Source organism: Cebus imitator, unplaced genomic scaffold (assembly GCF_001604975.1).
Source record: "Cebus imitator isolate Cc_AM_T3 unplaced genomic scaffold, Cebus_imitator-1.0 Scaffold81, whole genome shotgun sequence".
NCBI classification, from domain to species: Eukaryota; Metazoa; Chordata; class Mammalia; order Primates; family Cebidae; genus Cebus; species Cebus imitator.
The window spans coordinates 6,038,983-6,050,262 of NW_016107396.1; the positions used below are offsets into that span (position 1 = coordinate 6,038,983).

Consider the following 11,280-nt stretch of genomic DNA (forward strand, 5'->3'; position numbering starts at 1 on the left):
TTTGACTTATATTTGAACCCATTTTCTTTATCCATCCTTCTTAGATATGGTCATGTCAAGAGAGGCCTAGATTTGACTATCTTCTTGTGAGTAAACATTGGATGTTTGGAGGAAACTTAGAGGCTCATGAAGTAGAGGTAAAGATTAAGTGAGATAGTATTTTAAATGGTGGCATGTAAAAAAATATTCACTAGTTATTATCACAAAGAAATTTGACTAATAGCTGTAGCAAGCAGAAAACTTACTCACATACAAACTAATCCATAGATTGTGAAGATCTTCTCCCATTCTGTTGGTTGTCTGTTTACTCTGCTGATTATTTCTTTTGCTGTGCAGAAGCTTTTTAGTGTAATTATGTCCCATGTATTTAAGGACTAACATCCAGAATCTTCAAGGAACTAAAACAAATCAGCAAGAATAAAATGAACAATCCCATCAAAAAAGGGCTATGATCATGAATAAACAATTCTCAAAAGAAGATATATGAATGGCCAACAAATGTGAAAAAATGCTCAACATCACTAATGATCAGGGAAATGCAAATCAAAACCACAATGCGATTCCACCTTACTCCTGCAAGAGTGGCCATAAACAAAAAATCAAAAAAATAATAGATGTTGGCATGGATGTGGTAAAAAGTATACACTTTTACACTGTTGGTGTGAATGTAAACTACTACAACCACTATGAAAAAAAAGTGTGGAGATTCCCTAAAGAATTCAAAGTAGAACTACTATTTAATCCAGCAGTCTCACTACAGTGTATCTACCCAGAGGAAAAGAAGTCATCATATGCAAAAGATACTTGCACACACGTTTATAGCAGCACAATTTACAGCTACCAAAATATGGAACCAGCCCATCAGTCAATGAGTAGATAAAGAAAACATGGCATATATATGCCATGGAATACTACTGAGCCATAAAAGGAATGAAATAATTGCATTCACAGCAACCTGGATGGAATTGGAGACAATTATTCTAAATGAAATAGCTCAGGAATGAAAAACCACACATTGTATATTCTCACTTATAAATGGAAGCTAAACCATGAGGACACAAAGGCATGAGAATGATACAAAGGACTTTAGGTACCCGGAGGAAGGGGTGGATGAGGGGTGAGGGATAAAAGACTAAACTTTGGGCACAGTGTACACTGCTTGGGTGATGGATGTACCAAAATCTCAGAAATCACCACTAAACTTATTCATGTAACCCAACATCACCTGTTCCCCAAAAACCTATTGAAATTTTAAAACATTTTTTAAAAAAGGAAAAGTAATCTACTATCCTAGTTTTAGAAGAAAGACGATTATTTTGGCAGGGGATGGGGGGAAGTTAGGCAGTTTACGGAATCTCTGGGAGAAGAATAAATTCTGTTTGGTTACTACAGAGTCAAGAACAGAAGGAAAATGCCCAAATTTTATGGGTTAGTTTAGCATCCATGTGACAGCTAAACAGCTCTCATCTTGCTGCTTAACACCTAAAACACCAGGGACTGGCTACTAGAAAATTAGATCATTGGTAGCCATAAAAGAACTAAATGCCTCCACTATCAGGATTGCCAGCTGACCAGATCTTCTTCACATAACCACTACTGCTCATTTCCACCTGCCAATCTTAATTGGGTATATCTGCTTGGAAGAATGTAGACCATGAACAGAATCTGCTGTACTGCAAAGGATTCTGAGATGTGTGACATTAGTCTTCTAGTTTCTATCGTATAAAAATTATGTTAGAAGGGAGTCAAATTCCTATTAGGTAAATAAATATCTTCCATTGTGTTCTAAAGTAATTAAAAGTACTTAAAAGCAACCTATGTTTTCCCTCTCTAACACAAACACAGCTAACACTTCCAGCCCTCCTCAAATGGACTGAATACCATTCCTTCTGAATACCTTTAATCATCTTTACTAGGCTTCTCCAGTCTTTCCAAATCCTCTATTAAAATGTTATTAAACTAGGCTCTATATTCTAATTTATCTATAATGCCAAATATAGCAGAAGGATGACTTTTTAGAAGGCATATATCTGCTAAAATACCTCATCTAATCTGACCTTTATGAAAATAAGCTGATTTTGCAGACACATGTTCCATTTGTTTGATATGATCCTTTATTCTTCTGTAGCCATCTATAACATGTTCTTTATACATTATTATATATTTCTTTAATTAGGTCTATAGTTTACTTCTAGATTACCTTTAAATTTATTAAAATTAAAAAAATTATCTTTTGATGAATATTTAGAATGTGTTAGATGCTACTTTAAAAAAGGGTAAAAACAACATAAATGTCATTAAATTATTTTTTACAAAATAATAACCCCCAGTGGCACTTGCAATACAATAGAGTCAGATTCTGACATTCCTATTTTTTAAGATGGAAACTATACTGTCTTTTCTCTTTTTAGTTCAGTGTTCATTGCTTATGAGTAGTTCTAGAGTTTAAGGAATTATACAAACTATATATTGCTGTGGCTACTTTTAGAGCTTAAGAAATTATACAAACTGTATTTATTCATGCTCTCACCTATGAATGAATTCCCTTCTTTAAAAGTCTTCTTCCTTATTTCTAGGCAGCCATACATATAATATACAATCATTTAAATATAAATAGACTCAATGAAGACTGAGAGACTTTTGATTACTAGAGGTAGATCTGTTGATAAATGCATCAGCTCATTAAATGTGGACTATCAAAAATGATCTGACAGACATTTCATAATTCTGTTTGCAATCAAAATGGCAAAGAAATCAAACGGACAAATAAAATTTGTGAAAACTATGAATTGAAGAATATGGAAGTGTGGAAAGAGATGAAGGTAGAGGTTAGGAACTTGAAGGTATGGGTGAATGATTTGAATATGATATGGAAAGTATGAAGAACATATAATGATGCCCGGGGAACACCATGATCTTGGTGACAGAATTCTGAAATGGCCTGAAGTATAAGAAGGCCAAAAGTGAGTGGTTAGAAATCCTTGGCTCCATTCGCCTAAAAAAGGAGGTATATTTCAAAATTTCTTAGTGTTGGTAAACTACAGTTGTCTTCAAGTGGCCAAATAATCAATTTGGTACAAATATTAGTGGTCAGTTGTTTAGAACAGTAGCAATTGATTGATAGACTGAAAACTTTCAATATAATAAAGAAATAATAGCCAAAATCAAGGAAGAGGGGGGAAAAAAACTCCTCTTATCCTGAGAACTCCCAGAGCCACCCTCACACATGCATAACCAAGTCTGATAGATCAGAGTTTTCAGGCTTCCTTCTTGCTCTAGGGTTATTGGGCCAATGTCAGAGACAATGACCAACCTCTTTCAAGTGGGCCCAGAGGGTTCTGACAAGCAAAATTCAAATCTCTGGAGAATATTTTCATCCCTACGATGAACTATAGGCCCTGCTTGTGTTTACCATATGGGCTTATTCTCCAGCCAATTAAAAGATAAGCTGCATCAGAAAACATGTGGTACATATGATACAATACTTCAGAGAAACTATAGAATGTATCTTCCATAGAATCTGCAATTTAACAGAAAATACAAATCTGCATTACAGTCTAGGAAAACTGCCAGTATCAGATTGTTCTTAGGCATAGGTAAATATTTATTTTGCCCTTCTTAGTAGGAGAAAAAAATGCAGATCATCTAGGGTGGTTGATAGTCTATAATTTTTCTCCTTGTAAGCATAACAAAAATATATACATTTGCTAGCCAAAAATTACCAATGTATGTTTGTACCTATCTAGGCTACTTTCTTCAAAGTATGTAATACAGTTTAAACAGTTCTTGTGTATTATGTCTTAAGGAAACAATTATTCTATCAATTGATATTGCTATATTCTATTTAATTAAAAGTGCATCAGTGTGCAAATGCTTTGAAATATTTTTAATGATTCTTTAAGCCCTAACTCATTTAGTCATGATATAAAATTATAATATTTTCCCCTAAATATATAACAAAATGTCAGTTTATAGGGCTTCTGTGGGTAGTATCTGGGGTATATCTATTGCAAAAAGTATGTTTTTACTCCCAAACAGGGTGACAAATCCCTTTAATTTATAATGTAGAGTAACTGTGCTATTTTACAGCAAGCAATTTTTTTATTTTCTCCTTGTCTTTATTTTTAGTTCTTATGATGTTTTGTTCCCAGATGTAGGAATGTAGCTGAACAGGCACTGCTGCTAATTGTTAAGCAAACACTGTATCCACATGAAGTCCAGATGTTAATATGTGATCCTTTTTTTCAATCAGCAAATAGATTTCTTTCTGTGTCATGTGAGATCAGATAAGACCCTTTCTATACTTTACCTTAGTCATTTGGAGCCCTTTATTTAGTTTTCAATCTGTCACATATCATTCGGCTACATTCTTATTTAAGGTTTATATCCAAATGAAATATTTCATATATGTTTCTTAATTTATTTAGCCCAATTTAGGTTTATATAATAAGAAAAGCCCTTAAGAAAGGTATTTAACTTGCAATGTATAAAATAAAATGTGAAAAGTAAATACAAAGAGATTATCTGAAGAGGGAAGAGAGAGAGAGAGTGAGAGAGAGACTACATTTTACTGGGCATTAACATCACATTTTCTTCCAGGATGATTACTAATAATGAGAGAATAACATAAAATCATGGAAATTTTAAAAGTCTCTCTGTTAGAAGAAAAAAAAGGTCAATCTCCCATGGTTTTCCAATTAATTAATAAATATCCATTATATGAAAGTGTTTTTAAATTTGAATTCTATTTTCTAAGTCTACACTCCAGTGCTATATACCTGCTTAAATAGAGACAATTAGCACAATGTTTTCTAAAGCTAACCTTCTACTATAAACTTATTTCACTTTGTTTTGGGTCCTGCAGAAATATTAGCATTATAAACTGAACACTCAACACTAGAAAATGTGCAATTCAGGCTCCAGCTCCCCGGTGGGAATAAAATAAAATGAAAACAGAACAAAACCAAAATTGATAATTTGAAAAAAATAAAAGGTCAGTGAGCTTAAAATTGTTATGGTAACTTCCACACAATTATTAATTTTTTTATTCTTAGAAACATTAAAAACACTTTATGAAATTATGTCTCTATTACACAGTAAGTATATAAATTTATTTCCATTTGTAGACAAAACTGGGTGAAGAAATCCAGGAGACACTATAATTTCAAGCTGTATTTTTGCTCAAACTGAGGTTATAACATTACAAAGTCTTTCCACCAGCCAAGGAGCCAAAGAGGCTGCTTGTTGTCTGATTTGGCTTAAGTTATAAGGGCCATGGCCTTGGCCTTCAGCAGAGTTGGTGGAAAACCAATTTCAACTGGGCAAGAGTCAAAAATTGACCATGATACAGATATATCTGATTGTTTTATGTAAGAACATATGGTATGGAAAGATTAATTTTGAGAAATATCTAAGTGTAAACTGGCTTTACTTTATCTTTTAATTTTCTGACAAATTTAGCTTCCTTTTTCTTCATGCCAGGCAATTTTAAACATATTTGTTTATGAAATTTTGCCTAAAAGAAATGAGCCATTTAGTTTGGCATTAAAATAAAAATCACTGTCTACAGCCTTCCTTCTGTTGTGCCTAATCAATGAAAACTTTTAAATGACTCATATACAGGTTGACTAAATATAGTTTACCAATTAGCAATTCACATCCTATGAATTAAAAAAAAAAGTTTCAATGCTCATTACAGACCTTTGTATCATGTGGCATTAGAATACTAAATCTTCAATGTAAACTACCAATTCATACATCTTAATAAATAACAGCCTTGTGAATTAATGTATTAATCTGGGGGCAGAAAGAAAGTAGGCCATATGCCTAAAAGAAATCAGATGGCATATCTATAAGTTCTATTTTTCTTTTATTTCTGTTAGCAAACAAAATTCAGCTGATTTATTATTTTTTTATTTATTTAGACTAATGGCACATGGTGAAAAGGAAAGTTATTATTAGATATTATTAAAAATAAATGTTTTAAACATTCCAAAAGAAAGTGAAAATTTTTGTGACATCATTGATCTAAAATATTTTTCAAAGTTTCATCCTTGGTATTGTGCTTTGTATTTCAGAAGCACGAACCCCACAGTGCATCTCAACACCACAGAAGTATTTAAAATAGATTTCCCTGCAATGCCAATTAATGTCTTATATTTAGAAGGAAATATCATATCTGGGTGATATTAATAAGTAGAGTTGTATCTGTGGTCCTCACTAAAGCTGGGACTTCAAAAGACACTATAATATAGATTTCATAGAAGTGATATCTCAACTAACAGATTTGTGATCTTTTCTTTTATCATCATGTAGCATAACACTAACATTCTGGAAACAAATAACTTTGGTGGATTGAAAAGCATTTTGTTAAAATTACCATTTCCTTGATTACTCAGCTTTACAAAACCATAGACTAAAAAGTCTTTCAAAGGTGATTAGCACACTGCCTGATTCTAGGTAGGATTACACCTAGATTATCTAGTAAATGTAATTGCTGGGAGAAAAATATAGAAAACACATCAAGTTGATAATCATAAGCTCTAGTCCCAGAGATTTCATTGTCAGGAAATCTTTTTTGTATCATTATAAACCTTCATACCCACACTGATCCCAGAACACTAACCTCTGGATAATAAGGTTGGTCCCAAAAGGAATCATCTCAATTGATTGTACGCAATCATTCACAGGTCAAGCTTCTAATGATAGCATAATAGCATTGAGATATTATTTTTACTTCATTAAAATGTAGTATAGTATTTATTTCTCCAAAATTTGCACTGCATTTGATAGAGTACTTTTTAAAAAACAAACAGTGAAGCATTAAGATTCCAAGGCTTTATCTACACAAAGTGAAATATTAGCAATGTGGTCTTGTGGGAAGGGCAGTGGTGCAAAGGTTTTCAGATGTCTCTATCTAATAAGACAAGTGGGCAAGTGATTCAGCCTCTCATTTAATATTTTTAAGTAATAAAATTGGAATAAAAATGGTTATCTGAGAAAATTAATTACATAAATAACATGGATTGCAGGATTTACAAAGACGCTAAATTCATCCTTTTACTTAACAGCAGGATATGGGCCTTAAATTACCTAAATTTTACAACAGACATAGGATACTGATAAGTCACATAGTTTTACTAACGCGTCCAGAATTTTTCCTTCTATATAAACAGATATAAGATGGATGAAGTCTAGTAGAGCACCAGAAAGGCAGAAAAAACAAAAGATATATCAATCACAATGGCTGAGAGGCTAAATAGCCTATTAATAGAAAAAGTAAGCATAATAAAACCATAAACATACAGGCTTATGTATATAAGAGAACAGAAAATAATGTACCTGCCTTTTTTCACGTTTTAGTTCAACAGTATTATAAAATTTTGTTTTCCCACTTTTGAAAGAGTTATTAAAATGAAATTTCCAGAGGCCAAGAAAGAACCACTAAATAAAGTAAAAACAATTATTACAGCATACCATTAAAGAAGCTGGATGTTTGAAGACAAAGATGTGGATGTTTTACCTACTCTCTTAAGAGTGGAAGGCTATTACAAGGAGAATGTTAACCAATTGTTCTACATCATGACAAAATGAAAGGTTTTAAAAACATTAGAAGGAATAGTTTTAAACCTTAGCAGGAGGAGCCATAGAGTTATTGTATAATTTTTCATTATGTGGTTAGACATTGAAACAGACAAGGAAGAAAGGGCATATAATCTGGATCTTTAGAAACAGGAATAGAATAGACAGCAATTCATGTTGAATGACTTGGCTCTACCTTTACTAAATAAACCCTGGTCACTTGATCATTAATCTTTGATGTCTCCTCCAGAACTTATATTTTATAGCGTATTCTCAGGAACAGAAACAGGCTGGTCAACTGTGAGTTATAATTTCTTATTTTATTATGTGTATTGTAATTTTAACACACCATTTTTTTGCCAAGTTAATAGCAGTGTTTTACTAGAAGATGTGAAGGTCTATATTCAATGAGTTTAATGCCAATCTGTTCACATAAACTGGGGCAATTTTGAAACAGAGTAGCTATAAGATGAATTTCTAACTTGTTTTTCATATACACAATGAATACTAGTGTGTTATCATTTCTAAAGGTAAGCATATTTGTACATGTCTAGCCAGCTATAATTAAATCTGAAAAGCTAAAACATTGTAGACAGTATTCACAAGAAGAAATGCAATAGAGTACATTTTTATTATTAAATGTTATATGTACTATGATATGCCACAAAGAGACATTTTATTTTTAAAAGATTATTGGTTATATTCAAAATGACCTTTAGACCATTAGGTAGAATTTGTTTCCTTAGAGGACTGAAAGTGATATGGCCTTCATCATTTAACTGCCAATCTCTCAGTTCCCACATATTCCAAAACTAGGACTTGGCCTGCTGAGTTTGGCAAGCCTCATGTTGGTATCAAGCAAACTGCCATCCAAAAAAGTGTTGGATAGCGCTACCATAACTCTGAATTGTACTGAAATCCAAATGTGAATTTCCTGGAACACATATGGGAACATGTAGTCAACAGATTTCTGAAATTGCATACCAGCACTTTGCTTTGCTCCTACAAGTGCTTGCCTATCTTGGAAGAAAATCTATTAAAATGTTTTCCAATGGATTCAGAGAGAAAATAACTGCAACTAAAACGGCCACTTCACTAGTCAGCTTCAAAATTATATACTGTTTCATATAAAACAGAATAAATAAAACATATTTATTATGTATATATAAAGGTATACCTCCAAAACGGCAAAGGATTAGAATGATAAATTAATCATCATCATGCTCTATGCAAATTTTATTTAAATTCATCCATTCCCCTCCCTCACAATAATAAAGACAAGGTTGAAACTTAAGACTAAAACTTACCACTAATATTTTATGCTTTTTCCCAAGAAAGGGGTTTGGCTAAAACCTACTTTACATTTTCTTAAACTATCTGACTAAAACACTGGCTTACATATATTTAAATTTCTTTCAACTTGCTCAGTTTCCTACTCACCTTCTACCTCATATTTCTAAAAGAATCCTTGTGTTTCCTGCCTGAACATATTCTCCACTCTTCAGTTTTCAGATACCTGAAAAGCAACGACAAAGTTGAGAAAAAAACTCCACTGCTTTTTGACATACTGTACCAATAGTCTGATAAAATCAAGTTAACTTGAGAAAACAGCTTAGTTTGTCATATAAGAAGCTAATGCTTATTCTCTTCTTCTTACATAGTCACTGGGTTTCCAATGCATACAGAGTGTTTTCCAGTCTGGATTTATCTATTTATCTATATAACTACAGAAGGAAAGGAAAAAAATTGACCTCAATTGAAGTCCAATTTTTTTTTACTGCCAAATAATTTTTTTTCATATTTTTATAGATTTTGAGGATACAAATTTTAACTCCTGAAAGAGAATTCCAAAAAGCTCTCTTCTTCCCCAAGCATTTCTTTTTCATCCTCTATGAAAGACTCCAGCAGTGAGAAGAATCCTACATACTATTGACTAGCAGAACTACACGATATCTATAAGCCATAAAACTGCTTGCCCAAGATGTACATGAAATTGAATGAGCAGTAGTTCAAAATAAAGCTGTTAGATATGTATTGTCTTTTACTTCTACAAACCTTTTTGGGATCTCTGATATTACTAAGCAGATTCAGGAAAAAAACAAATAAAATATGAAATTAGATAATTTGCCCATTCCCTTATATCAGGTGCTAGAGGTACTAGAGGTACTTAGAGAATGGGAATGGGATCTGGCTTTGAGGGGTAATTAGGGTTCTTGAATCCTGGCTTAGATGAGGGCTGCAAACTCTGAAAATGATTCTTCTCTTAGTCTTTGTTTTTGATGCAGAGCTCAAATGCATAACTTTCAGAGTCTTAAATGCTGTTACACAGCCACCATCCAGTCAAATGATCCAACCCATGACTATCCAACAAAAGAATAGAAAAACGACTGCCTCCAAAAATGCAATACATGAGCACAGCACCCCAGTGGTACGGATCTGGATTGATCTTTTCCCCGGACGACAATGGTCTATCCTCCAGCTCAAGCTGAAGAATTGCCACAAAGTGGGGAACTAAGTATTGAGGCTAACTGTGAGGTCTTAATTCCCTTTTCCACAAATTATTTCATGTTCACATATGTGCATATACTATAGGTCCTAGTCCATTCTTCAAATATTTCCAAATTATGAGAACATACCCAATTACTTTCACTACGAACTCTAAATCCCCACATTACAGTGGGAAAAAAGCAGTAATCTAGTATACTATACTAGCTGAATAAGCTGCCTTAGTGGTCTAAAACCATATATTCAAATATGTCGTGATTGCCTCTCTAAAATTATAAAATAAATGGAATTCGGCTTTTCTGTGTGTGGTCTTGAGGATAAGAATATAACAAAATAAAGTGCTACTTGTTCTTAAATGATATCAAAGTTTGAAGAATATCTTATTTGGTCAGTGTTTTTCAGACAACAGATGTCAGTAGATTAAGAAAGAATCTAAGTCCTATTCACCACACTGTAAAAAGTAAAAAGATCCAAAAGAACTTTTAATACAAAATTTCTTCAAAAGTTAAAAAATATCTTAATGTCCTTTATAAAATCTAAATGTGACGATCCATCCAAGATGGCCATTTAGAAACAGCTCAGGATTGCAGCTCCCAGTGAAAGTGCAGAGAGGGAGGGGACGCTGCATTTTTATTGCCCACCGACTAGGAAATTCCCAGGCAGAGGAGCCCCACAGGTCGCCAGCGCGGCTGTTTTGGCCAGCGTGGCTGTGTCTGCTGGCATGGCTGCTTTGCCCCGTGTGGCAGCTTTGTCAGCACCCCGGCGCAGAGGTTCTCCATACAAAATACACTGGTCCAGGTGCCCTTTTGGTTGGTGAATGGAGCCACGGGAAGTCACCCATTCATCTGTTTAAAAAGGGGACTGAACAGGGAACCAGGACAGTAGATTCCAGGACAAAAAAAGCACCAGGAATTTCAGTGCTGCTGTTTAAGCCAACGCAGTGAGTCGCCGCACGGGAAAACACACAGATCCCGGTGCCTCTTCAACAGGCGACTGGAACACTGACTGAGCGGAGAACCAGGACAGTAGATTCCAGGGAAAAAAAAAAAAAAAAAAAAGCGCGACAAACCCCAGTGCCGCTTCTAAGCCAGTGCAGTGAGTGGCCGCAGGGGAAAACAAACAGACTCCAGCGCCTCTTCAACAGGCGACTGGAACACCAACTTAAAAAAGGAGCTGAGGCAGGGAGCCAGGCGA

General features: G+C 34.0%; 1 long non-coding RNA gene across 1 annotated transcript in view; it reads right to left on the reverse strand.

Moving 5' to 3' along the window:
* Positions 1 to 278: 278 nt before the first annotated feature.
* Positions 279 to 11,280, reverse strand: part of LOC119472002 — a 21,011-nt gene continuing 10,009 nt past the window's right edge. The window contains exons 2-3 of the long non-coding RNA XR_005201105.1: positions 9,022 to 9,097; positions 279 to 398 (exon numbers count right to left, since the gene is read on the reverse strand). This is a non-coding gene — a long non-coding RNA (uncharacterized LOC119472002). The remainder of the gene's footprint in view (positions 399 to 9,021; positions 9,098 to 11,280) is intronic.